This window comes from Podarcis cretensis, assembly GCF_951804945.1.
Source record: "Podarcis cretensis genome assembly, chromosome: 1".
In the NCBI taxonomy this organism is placed as follows: Eukaryota; Metazoa; Chordata; class Lepidosauria; order Squamata; family Lacertidae; genus Podarcis; species Podarcis cretensis.
The window spans coordinates 2,551,445-2,572,519 of NC_137170.1; the positions used below are offsets into that span (position 1 = coordinate 2,551,445).

Here is a 21,075-nt window from a genome sequence, read left to right on the forward strand (position 1 = left end):
AGCTCAGGTCAGATGTTGGGATGCGACCATGTGCCAAAGTATGTCTGACATCTCCCTGCAGGCTGCATCTCTCACAGTGATGGATAACTTGGTGTGGCTCCTTTAGCCTCTGCAGATGTTCCCCTTTGATTCGCACAGCTTTGTCCAACCTCCTTTCCCAGCAGTTAAGTAGCAAATCGGAAAGAACAAGACTCACAGGAGGAGAACCACAAATTCATTTATTACTGATAGCACCAAATATCAAAAGCATTGATTTGTTTGCTTCCTGCTCTCTTCCTTTCATGGAGTTCAACGCCAATGTATTTAAAGGAGGATTAGACAACTTATTGGAGGAGAGTTATCAGGTGGAACAATGGGTCTGGCTGTTAATCAAAAGGTTGGTAGTTCAAGTCCTCCCAGGGATGGCCGTGGACAGGATTCCTGCTTTGCAGGGGGTTGGAGTAGATAACCCTTAGGTTCCCTTTCAACTCTACAGTTCTATGATTCTATGAGAGGGCTATGAGTGGCTGCCAACCATGATGGCTATGTTCTAACAACCTATGCTGTGTCAGCATCGCCCTTGAGCCAGTGTCACCAACTGGACTCATGCACTTCAACCCCGACCGGGCTAGGCGAGCTGGGCAGCACTTCCAGAGACCACCAGGTCAAAGTGCTGTGGACTCACAGCTTAGAGTTGTGAGCACCGGATTCACTTCCACAATACAGTCGTCGCACAGCAGAGTATAGCAGAGTCTGGCAGTGTATAGACAACTCGGAGAGCAGCTCTGTAGAATATCTCCTTTTATTCTGTAACTACAACTATAATACAAAACTATATACAGAGCTAAATAGGTCTAAGCATAAATGAATGCTGCACTGAGTGTCTGCAGCTGCTCTTAGCAGCAACCTTATCTCTACACACGAACTCTAACACTCAGTCTCTCTCTCTCCCCGACACACTGACTGACTAACTGACTGACTGACTCACTGACTGACTGACTTGGTGGTGGAGCTGAATAAGTAGAAAGCAGAACACTGCTCCTCCTCTCTGGAGAATCAGCAGACTCGTCAGGAGATTCTTGGATATGGGAGGGGTGAAATCTCCTCACGCTGATCCTTTCAAACTTCCTGCTCAACCACTATGACTCTTCTTAGCTGCAATTCTTGCACTGTAGGGGTTTGGACTAGACAGAACCAGTGAAGGCAGTGAAAGTCCTGTGTGAGGGTCTGGAGGCAGTTGGAGGATGGATGGCGGCTAAGAGATTGAGGCTGATTCCTGACAAGACAGAAGTACAGTTTTGGGAGGAGTGAGGGTGTGGAGGACTCCCTGGTCCTGAATGGGGTCACTGTGCCCCTGAAGGACCAGGTGCGCAGCTTGGGAGTCATTCTGGGCTCACAGCTGTCCATGGAGGCACAGGTCAATTCTGTGTCCAGGGCAGCTTACCAGCTCCATCTGGTACGCAGGCTGAGACCCTACCTGCCAGCAGACTGTCTCGCCAGAGTGGTGCATGCTCTAGTTATCTCTCTCTTGGACTACTGCAATGCGCTCTATGTGACCCATAAACTACAACTAATCCAGAATGCGGCAGCTAGACTGGTGACTGGGAGGGGCCGCCGAGACCACATAACACCGGTCTTGAAAGACCTACATTGGCTACCTACATTCTGTGCACAATTCAAAGTGTTGGTGCTGACCTTTAAAGCCCTAAATGGCCTTGGTCCAGAGTGGCTGGGGAAGCCCAGCCAGATGGGCGGGGTATAAATAATAAATAATATATTATTATTATTATTATTATTATTATTATTATTATATCTGAAGGAGCGTCTCCACCCCCATCGTTCTGCCCGGACACTGAGGTCGAGCTCCAAGGGCTTTCTGGCAGTTCCCTCACTGCAAGAAGCCGAGTTACAGGGAACCAGGCAGAGGGCCTTCTCGGTGGTGGCCCCCGCCCTGTGGAATGCCCTCCCACCAGATGTCAAAGACAACAACAACTACCAAACTTTTAGAAGACATCTGAAGGCAGCCCTGTTTATGGAAGCTTTTAATGTTTGATGCATTACTGTATTTTAATATTTGCTTGGAAGCCTCCCAGAGTGGCTGGGGAAGCCCAGCCAGATGGGCGGGGTATAAATAAATTATTTATTACTTTTATTATTATGCATGAGGCAATTGTATGATTCCCCCTATATTGGAAGTTAAAAAGGGGACAGAGTACCATTCTATTCTGCCTTGTCCTGGCCACCTTACCCGGATTCCTGTGTCCAGTTATGGGCACCACAATTTAAGAAGGATGTTGAGAAACTGGAATATGTGCAGAGGAGGGCAGCTAAGATGATCAAGGGTCTGGAAACCAAGCCTGATGAGGAAGGGTTGAGGGAGTTGGGCCTGTTTAGCCTGGAAAAGAGGAGGCTGAGAGGAGATATGATAGCCATCTTCAAATATCTGAAGGGCTGTCGCATGGAAGATGGAGAAAGCTTGTTTTCCCCTGTTCTGGAGGGTTGGTACAAGAAAGGAGTTCCAGCTCTACAATTCTATGATTCCGGATTATAGAAATGCCTGTGGATTTTGTTTCATTTTCCTTTTAAAAGGAGTGGGGGGCAAAGGTTTTGTGGATGTGTGTGTCTGTTTGGAATTGCTTTTTTGGAAGTTGAACCCTCAGCAGTTCTTTGGCACAAATAAAGGGGTAGCGAAATACTTGCATTCAAAATGAGAGGCTTAAAAAGCCCCCGAGCAAGTTAATGGCTGCATTATGCAGAAAAGAAGGTATGCTGTTAAAAGTAAAATTGCTGGAGCCGTCTTATGAGAAGACCATTCTGGAAATCGCCATCATAACAGATCCGAGTAAATGTGTCATTATCGCAAAGGCAAGGAAGACGGGATGCTGTAAAGGCATCTCTTTTGGGGACTCACCCACCGAGTGATCAAAGGCTGCCATTAATCCCCATAATTTCCTCTGGGATGTGAAGAGGTTTTTATCGCTTTACATTTAGCACTTTTCATATGAAATAATCAATACTAATTCTATGATTAAATAATTCCTTTGAATGGCTGCTTTATTTATTTTGTATTTTTGTCAATGCAGGCAGGGGAAACAACCTTCCCCCTTCTTGCTTTCAAAATACAGAAGATAGATTATTTCTCCTTAATGGATCAGGACCTCCCAGGACATCTTCCAGATATATTTTTTATTAACGTGACTAGTGAATATTTGCTTATTTGCTTACCTACTTATTTATTACCTGCCCTTCTCACCAAATCTCCCAGTGCGGGTCACAACATTAAAACACAATATTGAAATCAACTACAAGCAACTTCAAGGGAACTACAAGACAACCTACAAGATGGCTTTGCCCTACAAATGCCCACTCAACCAGCTGCCACATAATCCCTGTTCCACATCTGTAAGAACTTGACCACTTAGTGTGGCCTTCACCTGAACATTGGAACTTTCTGCTGCAGATATTCATATTGTGCAGCTTGAAGTGACTGGATGCATAAGAACTGACTCCCTTTGGAAAGAAAACATTGTCAAGGCCTTTACATTGTTAAAGCTTTACTTGCAGAACTTTCTTCAAAACAGAAAAAGGCAGTAGATGATCCATCCAAATAGTTCCAGACTCCTTAGAAATAAAAGAAAATTCAAAAGGTCTCTCTCCTTCCAGCTTTCATTTTGCCTGCAACTTTTATTCTTGGAGATCCATTTACACATTCTTCCTTCCACAGAGCCTGGGAACAAAAACTAAAGGCTTTCCTTTCAAAATGGAGATTTGCAACCAAATACCTTTGTCACCTGATCTAAGGTTAAACACTCATGTGTTAGCTAGCAGAAAACAACAATAATTAATTAACAACCAGTCAAAGAGCTCAGAGACCATTTAGTATACTTCAGTTGAATTTTCCAATGTTTGACTTCCGGGTTGGCGCCTCCGGTAATGGCGGAATTCCTCTGATCGGGAGGAATTTGCTTCATGGAAATCCGGGTCTGGCCGCCACGGCGAAGGCGGAGACCCACTAAAAATCACAGGCGGGTGAAGCCTGTGAACGTGGGATTCAGCTGGCACCTTTTGCGCCTCCCCTACTCATGGGGAAACCCAGTTTCGGGGATCCGGAGCGACGTGGGGTGAGCGGCGCGGTGCTTCGAATTGATTGCTTTTTCCATGGAGCGAAGCCACATAGCTGTTGCCGGAGAGCGCTGACTTTTTCCTGTGGACAATTTGATCTTAAAGCAACTACCCGTGAGTAGAGTGAAGAATTGGATTTTTAAACGTCATAATTTGGCACCGAAACAGGGAGGTTCAAGACAGGAAGTCCGCCTTCCCCTTTTGTAAATAGACTGAAGCAAAGAGGCTGCAAGCTAAAGTCTTGGAAAGCCTACTGTGAAGGACTAAATTTCCACCAGTAAAAAATATTAAATCCCCCTTGGAAGCAGGAGAAGAGGGGGGAAGTTTTGGATTGTATATGCTTGCAGGAGAGAGTGAAGGAAGTTAAAATACCACCGCTCAGACCCTGGAAACGGGCTGCTAGTAAGACTGACATCTTTTGGAATGTTCATTGACCATGACTAGAACGTTCACTGACAGTTAGTTAAATAAGAGAAATACATTGTTTCCAATGTCTCCGTCTGCGTTTAAAAAGGAGTAAAAGTAACTGAAAATTGAAACTAACTTTATTGTTTGAACTGTGTCTAAAAGGACTAATACAAATAGAAACTGTTTCCCTCTAGAGGAAGCTTTTGAAACTGTTACAAGAGCTGATCTGGGGGAATTTCCAGCTGCAAGATAAAAAGCTGTGAGACTCTGGGACTGACCTTGAATCGGTTAAGAATGTCGATAGAAGAGGCCTTAGCGGTTGCATTAAGTAAGATAAGTAACTCACTGGAACAGCTTAACAAGAAGGTGGATGTGGTAACTACCAAAATTGATAATTTGGGACAAAAAGTGAACATCAATACAGAAACTATTCAGAAATTGATACAGGAATCTACTTTGACATGGCAAACTGCGGAGAAGGCTAGGGAGAAAGTTGTTGCCGTTGAACCTAAAGTAACACAGTTGGAGAGAGAGAGAGTCCCAGCCTTACAGATGCAATTTGATGACCGTAAGTTGATGCCTTCTACAACTGAATTTAAAGAAAATCAGATTTTGAGCCCTACTTGAACTGGAGAAGGAGATTTTGATGGGTTTCATTACACAGGAATTTGCTGATTTTTGGGACCTGGACTTGGGTCAAGAAGAGATTAAAATTGTGAGGGCCTTCAGACTTGGAAGAGGAGGGGGAAAAGAGAAGAAAAAAATAAGAGACTGTTGGAACTAACAGAAGAACCTAGAAGAACAACAGTTAATAGTGGAAATTTTGAAAGACGTCCCGAAATATCTTTTGGATTTTGGGTTTAACTACGGAGATTTGGTTGCCCTGTTGAGAAGGAACAAAATCATCTCTAGGTGGGAGTTTCCCCAAGATCTACTCTTCAGCCTCAAAGGAAGGAAAATAAAAATAAGATCAGTATAAGACAAAGTAAAGTGCATGTATAAATACAAAGAAGACTTGCAGAAGGGACTTGGAAAAGAGTTAAGAGCATCGGACAGAAGATTACCAGGTTGCTGAACTATATGGAATTGGCGGAAATGACTGGCAGAATCCGAGACCAGGGAGAAGAGACGGTGGAAGAAGATTGGAAAAAGTTTAAAGACTATTTATAGAAATATTGTAAAATTGACGAATGTTGGAAAAATGTTGGAATGAAGTTATATGGCTTTAGTAGAAATGTTATAAGGAATTAAGTATAGATAGATTATTAGAGTATTAGGGAAAAATAAGGTTAGAATATGTTAAGATAAATATAGGACAGAAAACAGAGAAAGACGGAAAGGAATTGCTGAAACAATTAGCAGAAGTGGAATACAAAAAGGGAGGTGTGAGGAGGTTGTTGAAACAAGTAAATGAAAGATATGACATTGAAAATGTATGATATGTGTTAAATTGTTTTTGTTTTGTTTTGTTTAGCTTATTGTGTTAGTGTTGTGTAGTTTTTATATTGTATTGTATTGTCTTTTTTTCTTTTTTCTTTTTTCTTTTTTCTTTCCTTTTTTGTAGTGTTTAAAAGTAATAAATATATATTTTTTTTAATTTCCAATGTTAAACCTTTCAGCAACACACACAGGCATTTTTCCATTCCAGTGCTAATTAAACAATTACACTTAGCACCTCCTGCCTATTGATATCAAGTAGGTGCCGAATTCTGGTGCTGGAGGAGACTCTTGAGAGTCCCATGGACTGCAAGAAGATCAAACCTCTCCATTCTGAAGGAAATCAGCCCTGAGTGCTCACGGGAAGGACAGATCCTGAAGCTGAGGCTAGAAGACTTTGGCCACCTCATGAGAAGAGAAGACTCCCTGGAAAAGACCCTGATGTTGGGAAAGATGGAGGGCACAAGGAGAAGGGGACGACAGAGGACGAGATGGTGGGACAGTGTTCTTGAAGCTACCAGCATGAGTTTGACCAAACTGCGGGAGGCAGTGGAAGACAGGAGTGCCTGGCGTGCTCTGGTCCAGGGGGTCACGAAGAGTCGGACACAACTAAACGAATAAACAACAACAACAAAATGAAAGCAATAAACAATGTACTGCAGTCACACAATCAATCAATCAATCAATCAGTAGCTGAACTGGGTTCTACACAGTCACAAAAACCAAACAAAAAAGAGCTCCAAAAACAAAAATGCAACATAAATAGGAAAAACAGACAGACCACGGCATAACACTCAAAACAGAGGCATGGCAACTTCCGGGTTAGCGCCAGCGATTAATGACAGACTCCCTCTGAATCTCAGAGGGACCAGCTCCACGGGATCGGGTCCTACCGCTATGGCAAAGCAGGGACCCTTTAAAAATCACAGGCGGGTGAAGCCTGTGAACGTGGGGACTCGGCGGGCACCATTTGCGCCCCCCCCAAGTTGCGAAGGAGTGTTTTTAAAGGCTCCGGAACGGGACGGGGTGAGCAGCGCGGTGCTGAGAGTCGACTGCTTCTTCCGCGGAGTGAAGCCGCACAGCCATTAACGGAGAGCGCTGACCTCTTCTTGTGAACATTCGGACTTTTAATAAATTCGGCACGATCGGGGAAGGTCTAAACAAGAAGTCCGCCTTCCTTCTCTGTAAATAATTTAAAGCAAAGGACCTGTCGACTAAGGTCGAGGAGAGTTTTTTCTTTCTTTCTTTTTTTTGTAAAAGACTTTAATTCCACGGTTTGGCACCATAAGAAATTTTATTCAGAAGCAGGGGAACCTGCAGAAAAAGAATTAAATCTGGTAGCTGAAGTGCCACCCCCCCCCCCCCGGACCCGGGAGTGGCCCGCGAGAGCCTGGTGATGAAGTATAGAATATCTTGACAGCTGTCAAGCTAGCTGTCAAGACGTAAAAAGAGGACTTTGTTTCTGTTGCTTCTGCCGGTTACATTTGTTACAATTTGCTTTTGGAAGAAAAGAAAAAAAAAGAAGGGTTGTTACAATTTAACTGGACTTTTGGATTGTGTTGAAAGGAACATAAAGGAACTAAAATTCCCCTAGAGGGAGTTTTGGAATATTACAAGAATGGCTGGAGGAGGAAAAATCCAGGCTGAACTGAACAGAGCATTTGTTCTCTTGGGAAAGTTGCAAGGTCAGATTGATGTTTTGGCTACAAGTGTTACAACTTTGGATACAACAGTAAACACCATCATTGAATTGGATAAGGGTAAGGATCCAACACAGGAAGTTTATTTAACTGGACAAACAAAGAAACTTGAGAGCTTTGAGAATTTGGAGAAGGAGACTTATGTTGTCCCTGAAGAAAAGGAAGGGGGAGCCGCAACCTCGCAGATGTTAAAGGAGAGCTGTAATTTAAGGCCTCTCATGATGGTAACAAGGGAAAAGTTGATGTTGAAAGTTTGGCCTGAATTGGAAAGTGAAAGATGGAGAGAGCTCTTTATGTGGAGATCTGAAGACCTTAGGATTACAAATTTGATCCAAGTGGAAGTTGGAGCAAGAAATGTGGAGCCTGTTGGGTTGGAGCTTCCCCGAGACTTTGATATTAAGGACTATCAAAGAGACCGGCAGAGAGGACGTGAGAGAGAATTAAGAGCCTCGGATGTAAGATCTCCAGGCTGATTGCCTTTTGAGACTGATGGACATGTTGGGGACTGAAACCGGGAATGGGGTATGGGTGGAATAGAAATTGGGAACTTAAAGGGTACATAATTATAATTTGCTTTGTTTTTGTCTTTTTTTTGTTTGTATGAGAGTTGGGAAATTCGTGGAAGGGAATTCTGGTCGACCTTAGGGAAATGTTTTAAGAATAAGTATTGATATTGATATATAAGTAACATATTAAAATAAATTATTAAGTTAAAAAAAAGAAGGTGAAAGGACTTGCTGAAATAAAAATCTGAACTTGAATACAGAAATGGGAGGTGTGAGGAGGTCAAGAAAATAAGTAAAGGGAAATTGATTATGTAAGGGATTCAATTTGTTTTTTTTTCTTTTTTAATTATTGTATTTTTCTTTTTTCCTGTATTTTCCTGTTGTTTTTTCTTTTCTTGCTTTTTGTGTTGTATTATGTATTTTTCCTTTTTTTTCTGTAATTTTGAAAAGTTTGAATAAATATTATTTAAAAAAAACCCAGAGGCATGGCACTCAAAAAAGAAGAGGAGGTGAGGGCCTAGGGCACGCCCCCAAGCGGTGACCCCGGGGGAGTTCCTAGTTGATGTGCATCAGCAGGACCCCCCCCCCCTTACTGGTGGTTAACCCTTCCCGGACTTCAAGCAGATGGGCTGGAGTCGGATATAGTCAGTTAGGACCAATGCCTAAGCCAATACCGCTCATCACCTGTAACCAATAAAGTTGTGGCCTTATTTAGCGCATTAACCTTAATAATTGTGTCATGTGTCTTTATTTCCACTGGGGGGGGGGACTTGCCACACAACTGCTGGTGGAGATCAGCATATAGTTTACATTTAAGAACCACATGAGTAAGAGTTTCCAGCAGGTGGTCTTGACATGGGCAAATTCTTTCTCCTTCCACCATTCCCGAGAACCCACCCCAAAGGAGGTTTGATGGGTTTGAATTAAACCTGGCCAACGAAAATGTCCTTCTTTCTTGGGGGAAGAAGCAGAAATTCAAGATAATTATCATTAGAAGAAGAAGAGAGAAGAGTTTGGATTTGATATCCCGCTTTATCACTACCCGAAGGAGTCTCAAAGCAGCTAACATTCTCCTTTCCCTTCCTCCCCCACAACAAACACTCTGTGAGGTGAGTGGGGCTGAGAGACTTCAGAGAAGTGTGACTGGCCCAAGGTCACCCAGCAGCTGCATGTGGAGGAGCGGAGACGCGAACCTGGTTCCCCAGATTATGAGTCCACTGCTCCTAACCACAACACCACACTGGCTCTCATTAGTTTCATGTGCCCAAGAAAGTTGAAAGTAAAGAGGGGAACATGTATTCTCTGCTGTTAGTTCCTGGCATTCAGTGTCCCACAAAATTTTCTTTAGTGTGTAGGAGTGGCACTCTAGGTTTGACTGGTGTCGGCTGGAGGTGCAAATAAAGGGAGGAATTTGCTGGCTGCAATTCTGCAAGAGGAAAGCACACACACACACACGCTGTCAGCACGGACGCTGACAACAAGGTTGGAAGTAAGACAATGTGTGCTGCTGATACTGTGAGTTTTGCTGTGTCAGGATTGTTGATTACTGGACTGAGATTATACCGTGCTGGAGAGATAAAGGAGGAATGTGAATATTTTGTATATAATAGTAACAGAAATGCTTGTGCAACCAGTCAAGCAATAAAGAAGCTCTCGACTGACTCCTGCTCTTGTCCTCTGCCTCCGGGGAAAACTCTGCTACAAACCGTAAGAAGTGGTTTTACCGAGGTGGCACCACACAAGCAGAAAAGCGCAGCGGAAGTGTGTGAGCGGTAACCTCTAATATCTTATACACCACAGAAAAGGGCATTCATTGCATTCTGCTTGCCTGACGACCCCAAGTTACTTGCTGACAAGTCCACATCTAGGGAAAGTCACTGGTGGGAGGTGCAGGGCTGAATATTGAGGAGGAGGAGGAAGAGGAGGAGGAGTTTGGATTTGATATCCCGCCTTTCACTCCCCTTCAGGAGTCTCAAAGCGGCTCACATTCTCCTTTCCCTTCCTCCCCCACAACAAACACCCTGTGAGGTGAGTGGGGCTGAGAGACTTCAGAGAAGTGTGACTGGCCCAAGGTCACCCAGCAGCTGCAGGTGGAGGAGCGGGGAAGCGAACCCGGTTCCCCAGATTACGAGACTACCGCTCTGAACCACTACACCACACAGAAATATTGGTGCCTCAATGAGTGGAGGCTGAACATGGCTATCCTGGCTGGTAATCATCCATAGCCCTCTTCTCCTCCATAAAATTGTCTAATCCTCTTATAAAGCCATCTAGGTTGCTGGCCATCACTGCCTCCTGTGGGAGGGAGTTCCAAAGTTTAACTCTGCGCTGCTTGAAGAAGGACTTCCTTTTATTTCTCCTGAATCTTCCAGCATTCAGCTTCATTGGATGCCAAGCAACAGCGAAGAAGAAGAGTTTGAATTTGATATCCTGCTTTATCACTACCCAAAGGAGTCTCAAAGCGGCTAACATTCTCCTTTCCCTTCCTCCCCCACAACAAACACTCTGTGAGTGAGGCTGAGAGACTTCAGAGAAGTGTGACTGGCCCAAGGTCACCCAGCAGCTGCATGTGGAGGAGCGGAGACGCGAACCCCGTTCACCAGATAACGAGTCCACCGCTCTGAACCACTACACCACGCCATAGCTGTCAACTTACAGATTTGAAAATAAGGGACCAGCAGCCTCGAAAATAAGGGATCAGCAGCCAAAATAAGGGATTTTCAGGGCACAGGTATGTTCAACTTCTGAGCCCCTCCGAGCCAAAGGCAGAAAGCCCAGCCAGCAGCCAAACGAAGCCTCAAGCGGTGGTTCCCACAGCGCAGCAACCCGGCAAAGGGAATGCAGCAAGGAAAACCACTGTCACCTCTCCGCTGGGAAGCGCTGAGCAAAGGCGAGTCCCCAGGCAACGCGGCTGATTTGATTGGCACAAGGCATGCAAGCTCCACCCCCCAGTCGTTCTTAGACTCCTTATTGGGTGAGCAACGCAGCCAAGCAACACAGTTGGAGCCTCCCTCCTCCCTGGCCGGCAGGGAAGGAGGGAGGAAGAGGAGCTGCATCCTATGAAACCCGGGAAATTTAAGGGACATCATCAATAAGGGACAGCAGCGGCACAGGGACACAGCGCTGGGATAAGGGAGTTTCCCGCCAAATAAGAGACAGTTGACAGCTATGCACCACGCTGGCTCCCGTGATGCTGGTTTCGTTGCGGGGCAATGGCTCACTTTTGCAAATTGTGACCCAGAGGAAGAGGTCACCCTGCTGCTGAGAGGTTTGCAATCAGCTCTCCATTCTCAGGGCTCCAGGGAGCGTTTCTCTATATCCTGGCCCTGCAAGAAGGAAACTCCTTGAGCCTCTGAAAGCCTTTCTTCCCAAGCAAAATAATCCTGGAGGTACTGAAGCAGGATCATGCATCGAGCTGTATGCCAGGGGTGAACCACTGACCTGCCTGACAGCTCTGTAACTCGAACTCATATCCTTGGAGACAAGAGAGTGTCAGAGACTACACCGCTAGGCTGGTGCTGAGCTATTCCAGCCATTCTCCCTACAGCAGCCTTGGCACTGTTTTTGGCCCCTTCGCCCCTTCGCCCCCTCCCCCCACCTTCAAATTAAATCCAGTTTACTGAGCATCCAGGAACACGCTCTCTGAATGTTTTCTTTCCTCCCACTATATTGTCCTTTGCGCACAGACACTATTGATTTCTTGCAATACAATAGTGTTTACTTAAACTAGCTCCCATGGTGAAAACCCCACAGCATTAGTTAAACAAGAAGCGGGGTAGATTCCAGCACAATGTTTTATGTGCGCTGGGCCATGGCGGCAATTTTTCTCCATGGCTAAATACACAAAACGTTCAGTAAAAAATAAAAAAAAGCAGGTTATCCCTCTCTCAGATTACTAGGGACATCAATGAAGCTGGACGTTGGAAGATTCAGCCCAGATAAAGGGAAGTCCTTTGTGCAGCACACGGTCAACTTAAGTTCAGTTAACTATGGAACTCCCTGCCACAGGAATCCACCAACCTGGATGGCCTTCAAAGAGGATTAAACAAATTCATGAAGGAAGTTAAGGCTATAGATCAGGTGTCAGCAAACTTTTTCAGCAGGGGGCCGGTCCACTGTCCCTCAGACCTTGTGGGGGGCTGGAATATATTGGGGGAGGGGGGAATGAATGAATTCCTATGCCCCACAAATAACCCAGAGATGCATTTTAAATAAAAGGACACATTCTACTCATGTAAAAACACACTGATTCCTGGACCCTCTGTGGGCCAGATTGGGAAGGCGATTGGGCCGGATCCGGCCCCCGGGCCTTAGTTTGCCTACCCATGCTATAGATGACTACTGTCTCTCCAGAGTGGTGCATGCTCTAGTTATCTCCTGCTTGGACTACTGCAATGCGCTCTATGTGGGGCTACCTTTGAAGGTGACCCGGAAACTATAACTAATCCAGAATGCAGCAGCTAGACTGGTGACTGGGAGTGGCCGCCGAGACCATATAACACTGGTCTTGAAAGATCTACACTGGCTCCCAGTACGTTACCGAGCACAAATCAAAGAAGTGTTGGTGCTGACCTTTAAAGTCCTAAACGGCCTCAGCCCAGTATACCTGAAGAAGCGTCTCCACCCTGCTGAGGTCCAGCGCCGAGGGCCTTCTGGTGGTTCCCTCATTGCAAGAAGCAAAGCTACAGGGAACCAGGCAGTGGGTCTTCTCGGTGGTGGCACCCACCTTGTGGAACGCCCTCCCACCAGATGTCAAAGAGATAAACAACTACCTGACATTTATAAGACATCTGAAGGCAGCCCTGTTCAGGGAAGTTTTTAATGTGTAACATTTTAATGTATTTTTAATCTTTGTTGGAGCCGCCCAGAGTGGCTGGGGAAACCCAGTCAGATGGGCGGGGTACAAATAATAAATTATTATTATTATTATTATTATTATTATTATTATTATTATTATACTAGCCACAGTGGCTATGCTCTATCATACCCTCCAACATTTTTGTCCACAAAATTGGCAAGTCAGGAGAGGCGCACCTTCCAGTTCAGAGTTCTTGCCCAAGTCAGGAGGGTCTGAAAGGCGCTCTAGCCATCATCAGCAGGTGCGCCAGAGCTCTGGCATGACCCTGCTGACTTGCGCTGGACCAAAAAACAGGAGATACAAACGGGAGCTGGGATTGGGTTCAGTGATTCCGGGATGTCACACATAAAATGGGACAAAACAAAATAAAAAAAAATTTCCCCTTCCAGTAGCACCTTAAAGACCAACTAAGTTAGTTCTTGGTATGAGCTTTCGTGTGCATGCACACTTCTTCAGATACACTGAAACAGAAGTCACCAGACCCTTCTATATAGTGAGAAGGTGGGGAGGGGTATTACTCAGAAGGGTGGTGGGATTGGGTGATTGGCAGATAGCTGTGATGAGCCTGTTGACGACTCTTAACGACTGCAATAGGTCTTACAGGAAAAAGCAAGGGGTGAGAAGGTGAAAAATGGCTTTGTCATGTATAATGAGATAAGAATCCAATGTCTTTGTTCAGACCAGGTCTCTCCATGGTTTTAAGTTTGGTAATAAGTTGCAATTCAGCAGCTTCTCTTTCCAGTCTATTTCTGAAATTCCTTTGTAATAGAACAGCTACTTTGAGATCTTGTATAGAATGTCCTGGGAGATTGAAGTGTTCTCCTACTGGTTTCTCTGTCTTGTGGTTCCTGATGTCAGATTTATGTCCGTTTATTCTTTGGCGTAAGGTTTGGCCTGTTTGTCCAATATAGAGAGCTGAAGGACACTGTTGGCATTTGACGGGACAGTTGTGGGATATGTGCTCTGCCTCCCTGGAAACCGCAGGAGGGGAGAGGAGTGATGCTCTTGTTTTCGAATCCTGCTTGCAGATTTCCCATAATGGGTAGCTGGTTGGCCCCTATGAGAACAAGAAGCTGAGCTAGTTGGGTCGTTGGCCTCATCTGGCAGCGCTGTCCTTCTGCGACAGAACATGGGACTTCCTGCATCCGAACTACGTGTTGGAAATGCTCAAGGATGTGTCAGTCTAGAATCCCTGCTCAGGTCTCTCTCCCCCCCCCCCCCGTGAATAACATTTGCACCTTGATGATCTCCTCAGGGGTTCAACTTACTCTTTTGGGGTGGTTCCTGCCAATTTCCTTGATTATTTTTTTTAGGTGGGAAAGAAGCTTTTTCTGGTAATTGGGTATTTACCTCATCAGCATAATGATCCACAATTATGCAATTAGTTTTCATATGTGTAATCATTTGAACATGTCATTATGCCTAATTGCACCTTTAAAAAAATGGTATAAGACAAAATCTCCATCCTTTGATTGACACTTGTGTGGATGGAGTAAGGGAAGCCCAGGGAAGAAAAGGAGGTCTTCTGTCTTTCAAGATATTTTTTTACATTTCCTTTACAAAAACAACATCCTACTAGGATGGAGAAGTTTCTGGTGTCCTCTCCTGGTTTTCGTTTGCCTTTGGCTTGAAATCATTGTGGGTATTTGGGATGGGGGCAGTCAGTCTGGAAGATGCTCTGAGTCTCCCCCAATTCTTTGGCTCCTGTGCCCAGTGAGGATTGGAAGAGTTTGCTGAGCTGGTCTGACAAGGTTTTCTTTTGTAAGACAGTGGTCTTAGCTGGCCACTCGTGTGTCTTCATCGGCATCCCAAAAGGATGAGCCAGGTTGCAAAAGCTACAACTACCGTATTGGCCTGAATATAAGCCTCACTCTTCTTTTTTCCAAATTCTGACCGTGAAAATTTAAAGTGCGGCTTATATTCGCAACCTTACAGTATGCAGCCTGGAGCGTGGGGCAAACAGCGATAGGAGCGCGGCAAAGCACCGCCTGCCCTGCATGACATCCCCCATCCCCTGCCCCAAGGTTGGGAAGGGAGAGAGTGAGAGAGCACAGCCCCCCCCCCCATATTTAGCCAGGAGCAGCGGGGAATGGAGCAGCTTATATTGGGGTATTTTTTCCTTCCCTCCACTTTTAAAGGTGTGGCTTATATCCGGGTGCAGCTTATATTCGGGCCAATACGGTAAGTGGTGGGGCCCTCCAGGATAGTGGGCCTTTCCTCAACTCCATCATCTAGCTGTGAGGTAGAAGAACAGGCTGGAAGCTGCAGACACACAGATCTGCTTACTCTGTGCTGGATCCAAAACTGCGACTAATGGAGAAGCAAGATCTGTTGAGGTGTTGATGCTGTGAGCCCCGGCATCCTATGCTCAGGTTGTATATACAGTGGTACCTCAGGTTAAGTACTTAATTCGTTCCGGAGGTCTGTTCTTAACCTGAAACTGTTCTTAACCTGAAGCACCACTTTAGCTAATGGGGTCTCCCACTGCCACCACACAATTTCTGTTCTCATCTTGAAGCAAAGTTCTTAACCTGAGATACTATCTCTGGGTTAGCGGAGTCTGTAACCTGAAGCGTATGTAACCTGAAGCGTATGTAACCTGAGGTACCACTGTATGTTTATATAAAAGCATATACAGTCATACCTTGTGCTGCATTTGCTTCAAGTTGAGCGTTTTCAGGTTGCGTCCCACGGCGATCTGGAAGTACCGGAAAGGGTTACTTCCGGGTTTTGCCGCTTGCGCATGCACAGACACTCAAAATGACGTCACACGCATGCACAGAAGCAGCGAACCATGACCCACACACGCACAGACGTGGGTTGCGTTCTGCTCAGGTTGTGAACGGGGCTCCGGAACGGATCCCGTTTGCAACCAGAGTTACCACTGTATCTTAAAGGCTCCACATTCTCCACTGGCCTTCATTCCAAGGAAACAGAACTCTGGGCAAGGGCCTGGCTGGCAGCCCCAGAGTCTCTTGCCACTTGGAGTTTGGGTTGGCATGCGACTTTGTGCTTGGGTTCCTTGTGGGGTGGCAGTGGCGATGAGGCCATGGGACGTCTCTGCAGTCCTGTGAGCTTCAGCCAGCATTCTGGAATGGTAAAGATGAGAGGCAGGTTTGCTGCCTCGTTGAGAAAAGAGGCCACAGACGCAGCTATTTTTGATTTTGTGCAATCTGCTTCTCCCCTCATCACAGCAAGGATTGCTAAAGTGGGCATTGTTATTTTGCAAGCCAAATTTGCAACAAAGAAAGAAAATAAAAGGACCTCTTTAAAATTATATTTACAGCTTCCTTTGATCACAATTAAGTGAAACATAAAAGGCTCCTTTCATGTCTAAGCAGAGACAGGAAGTGCAGTTTTAATTGACAGAAATGCTGATAATTACACTTCATTATTGCCTGCAAGGGGGATAGTGCTTACTCAGAACACTCCTGTCCTGATTTAACGCTCCAGGCCTAGATTACGAAAATTCATACTTAGTGAGGCAGCTCTTGGAGACAAATTTCCAAAGCTTTAGGTAGATTGTGGAGGTAGAAATAACCGTCTTGCGGGATCTTAAGGATGAAAAAATTGATTATGATAGAGGCTTTTGCAGCCTGCAATCCACTTCATCGAACATGTCTTGAATTGCAGGTTCAATGAGTGTTCAGTCTGCCTGGGTGCAAATCTCTATGGTTGTGTAGTCATTCACATGTGACATTCAGTGAGTCTGTCTACCTGCGTATGTAATAGCTGTGCTGCCTAAATCAACCAATGTAACTCTTTCACAAAAACACTTGCACATGTGTAGAGGCAGCTGGTGACTGGGTTCAAGATAACATGTGGAAATGTAAAGAAAAGGAAGGGACTTTTTACCATATGTGGTGGGAATGCAGAGAAATTTAAAATTTTGGGGGAAATGATATATAATGAGTTGAGGAAAATGTTTAAAATAACATTTATAAAAAAAACCAGAAGCATTTTTGTTAGGGATTGTAGGACAAGACCTGCCAAGGAAAATAAAGAATTTATTTATGTATGCTACAACAGCGGCAAGAGTCTTGATTGCACAAGGATGGAAGAATGAGGAAACCCTGACAAAAAAACAGCGGCAAGAGAAATTGATGAACTATGAAGTACTGGCGAAATTGACATGCAAATTGCGAGACAAGGACAACTGTGACTTTAAAGAAGAATGGGAAGCTTTTACAAATTATTTAAAAAGACAACAAAAGGAACTGGACTCCTTGGCCGGTTTTGAATAAACATACACAAATTTGTTGAGGGTTAATATAGTAGATAGATAATATAAGGTTGTATACAATTTTATAATATGCAGAAGTTAACATGGGTTGAGAAATCAGAGAGAGGAGCTGAGGGAAGTCTTGGGGGGCAGGGAGGGGGGAGGGAGGGTTTGTTGGGGAGGGGGGAGGGGGGAAATGGGGGGGGTAATGAAGATGATTTGTTTTGATAATTTGTTATGTTGAAATTGCATACAGTGGTGCGACGCAAGACGAATGCCTCGCAAGACGAAAAACTCGCTAGACGAAAGAGTTTTCCGTTTTTTGAGTCGTTCCGCAAGACAAATTTCCCTATGGGCTTGCTTCGCAAGACGAAACGTCTTGCGAGTTCTTGCGAGTTTGTTTCCTTTTTCTTAAAGCCGCTAAGCCGTTAATAGCCGCTAAGCTGCTAAGCCGTTAATAGCCGCTAAGCCGCTAAGCCGCTAATAGCCGCTAAGCCGTTAATAGCCGCTAAGCCGTTAATAGCCGCTAAGCCGCTAATAGCCGCTAAGCCGTTAATAGCCGCTAAGCCGTTAATAGCCGCTAAGCCGTTAATAGCCGCTAAGCCGCTAATAGCCGCTAAGCCGTTAATAGCCGCTAAGCCGTTAATAGCCGCTAAGCCGCTAAGCCGCTAATAGCCGTGCTTCGCAAGACGAAAAAACGCAAGACGAAGAGACTCGCGGAACGAATTAATTTCGTCTTGCAAGGCACCACTGTATGTATGTATATATATATATATGGTGACATGTGGAACAGTCTCCCTCAGGAGGTTGAGGACTCTCCTTCCTTGGAGGTTTCTAAGCAGAGGTCGGATGACCATCTGTCATGGATGCTTTAGCTGAGATTCCTGCACTGCAGAGGGTTGGACTAGATGACCCGCAAGGTCCCTTCCAACTCTTCAGTCCTAGGAGTCTATGATAAGACCATATGATGAGCCTCCTGGATCAGGCCAGTGGCGGTGGAGGAGGAACAGCCCAGCTGTTACATCAGACCAAAACCCGTCCAGTCTAGCATCCTATGCTCAGAGTGGACACCCAAACGCCTGCGGGAAACCAACAAGCAAGATTTGAGCACAAGAGCCCTCTCTGGTGGTTTCTGGTAACTGGAATTCAGAAACATTGCTGCCTCCCACCACGGAGGCAGATGCCAGGAACTGAAAAAGAGACCTGCAAGACAGATGCTCTACCACTACAGATGCTCTACCAGTGAGTTATGGTAGGGTGACCAGACGTCCCCGTTTCCCGGGGACAGTCCCCGGATTTGCGAATACATCCCTGGACAAATTCCATCCCCGGAATGTCCCCGGATTTCATATAATGTCCCCAGGAAATGCAGCGACGGCAGTCTCAGCAGCCCGGAGCAGTTGGCTCTGGCTGGCTTCAGGAGCTGCTGGGAAGTCCCCATGTGTTGGTGGTGCAGGGGCTCTCAGATGCAGCTTCCGGGCAGCCTCCACCTTCCCTGACCCCAGCAGCTAAGCTGAGAAGGGAGGCTTCATGTTGCCTATCGGAGCAGCCTCACAACTCCTGTGGAGCAGGGATCTCTCAGCTGGGAAGGGAGGCTTCACGCTGCCTATCAGAGCTTGTGTGCAAGCAGGAGGGGGCAGGGATCTCTCAGTTAGGCAATGGGAAGCCTCCCTTCCCAGCTGAGGGATCCCCGCCCCCTCCTGCTTGCATGCAAGCAGGATTTGGGATGAGGCTGCTCTGAAGGGCAGTGTCACACAGGTAGGAATGGGATTGGGGCTGCTCCAATAGGAAGGGAGGCATAGCACTGGCTGAGAGACCCCTGCTCCCTCCTGCTTGCACGCAAGTAGGAGTTGGGGTGGGGCTGCTCTGAAAGGAAGTGTCACACAGGTAGGAAAGGGATTGGGGCTGCTCCGATGGGAAGGGAGGCCCTCCTTCTCCGCCTTCCATGCGTGACCCACCGCGCACCACCACCACCGAAGAACCAACAACTCAGGGGCTGCCCAGGCTCATGGAGAAAGGAGACAGAAGCCTCGGAGGAAGGGGAAACGTGGCGGTTGAGGTCAAAGCGGCGGCAGCCCCTCTGCCACCGCCATCACTGCAGCATCAACGTCCCAAACGTGTAGTAATTAATTAATTAATTAATTAATCAAAGTGTCCCCAGATTCATTGAAAATAATCTGGTAACCTTAATCATTGGACCTGTTATGTAGTGAAGTTTCACCCTGGGCCAGCAGGGGGATACTGTATATAGTTTTCACTCAGGTCTGTAGATAGTTTTCCCTCAGGTCCACGTCAGTTATTTTAGGCGGGAACTCTGGGCTCTTGTTGCTACAATGTTGATAGCTGGCTGCCTATAAAAGCAGGCCGGCTGAGCTGTTTGCAGGCAGTTCTATTCCAGCTTACAAGAATAAAGAGCTACTTGGAGAAATCGCTGTGTCGTCTGCTATGTCAACCCACAACTTAACACTGGCGACGAGGATGGGATGGATGGACATCAGAGCACAGCCAGATGCGGCCAGCCTCTGAACTGAGCTGAATCACTGAGCTGAATCACAGAGCGAAATCACTGAGCGAAATCACTGGACAGAACCAATTCAGAGCTGACTATTCTGGCTAAGAGCACTGTGTTCCATCCATCGCCCTTCACACCGGCATTGGAATCATGGCTTCACTTGTGCCTCTACCGCCGTTTGCGCCAGCCTCTGAATCATGGGACTCCTACCTCGCTCGGTTCGACTGCTACCTCCAAGCCAACGAGCTGACAGCAGTATCAATGGATCGGAAGCGGGGCCTATTCCTCAGCCTCTGTGGACCTGAGGTGTTTGAGACCGGCCCGAGCATTGGTTGCGCCTGAAGCAGTCCAGGCAACACCATGGGACACGATCCAAGAGAAGCTCCGCAACCACTACGCACCAAAGCCGTCCAAGATTGCTGCCCGCCATGCATTCTACCACCGGAACCAGGCAGAGGGGGAGTCAATCAACAACTACACCACCGCCCTGCGACAGGCTGCAATGCACTGCGAGTTCCGAGACTTAGACGATGCCCTGATGGATCGAATCGTCTGCGGGGTCCGGGACATCCATCTGCAACGGTGTCTCCTCGCCAAGCCAGACCTCACGCTACAGAAAGCCATTGAGGAGGCTGTGGCCTCAGAAGCTGCTGAACGCTCCGCCCAGGAGATCCGCAAGTCCAGCAGCCCGCGTCTTGCTAGGAAGCCAGTTCCAGTGCATCATGAAGAGGCCAGCAGTGATGAGGCATCCTCCAGTGAAGACGATGACGTGCACCAGACAAAGCGGGAGCGCAGGAAGTTCCAACAGAAGTCCAAGGGCCAACCGGAATGTGCCGGCTGCGGAGGCAACCATTCCCGTGCCAAGTGTCGATTCAGAGACGCCATCTGTAGGAAGTGTTCCAGAAGGGGCCACATCGCTAAGGTCTGCCAATCGGCTCCGTCTGACACCCCCCCTTCATCGACTCGCAAGTCCAAGTCTTCACTCCAGTCTGCCAAGGAAAGTTGTTTCGCTCTCACCAACTGCCGCTGCCCGTCTGGAACCACGATTGGCCAAACCGACTCGCCTACGCGACGCAAGCTGAACGTCACGGTGCTCATTGAAGGAGCTCCATGTGACATGAAGATTGACACCGGGTCTGCCCTGTCCATCGTGTCATGGAGCACCATCAAAAGACTGGTACCCAGAGTGTCCAAAAGGCAACTCGACTCTCACCGCGTACACCTGAGAGACTACCAGGGAAACGACATTCCCATGGTAGGCGTTGGCCGGTTCCGGATCGCCTTCAAGGATTTTTCGGGCCTGCTCCGATTGGTGGTGGTCGAAGGTCAGC

At 46.5% G+C, this 21,075-nt stretch overlaps 1 protein-coding gene and 2 long non-coding RNA genes across 5 annotated transcripts in view; 2 read left to right on the top strand and 1 right to left on the bottom strand.

The window, feature by feature from the left end:
* The window catches only part of MDGA2 (MAM domain containing glycosylphosphatidylinositol anchor 2), a 422,386-nt gene that overhangs the window by 221,234 nt on the left and 180,077 nt on the right, over positions 1-21,075 (bottom strand). The window lies entirely within an intron of this gene.
* The window catches only part of LOC307208989, a 139,274-nt gene that overhangs the window by 2,944 nt on the left and 115,255 nt on the right, over positions 1-21,075 (top strand). The window lies entirely within an intron of this gene.
* On the top strand, positions 17,483-17,927 carry LOC307208842. 2 transcript variants are annotated; one of them, XR_013835250.1, is made up of 3 exons: positions 17,483-17,685; positions 17,774-17,801; positions 17,890-17,927. It is a non-coding gene; the product is annotated as an uncharacterized lncRNA (long non-coding RNA). The 2 variants fall into 2 exon arrangements; XR_013835251.1 differs by lacking the exons at positions 17,774-17,801; positions 17,890-17,927 and adding exons at positions 17,720-17,747; positions 17,810-17,882.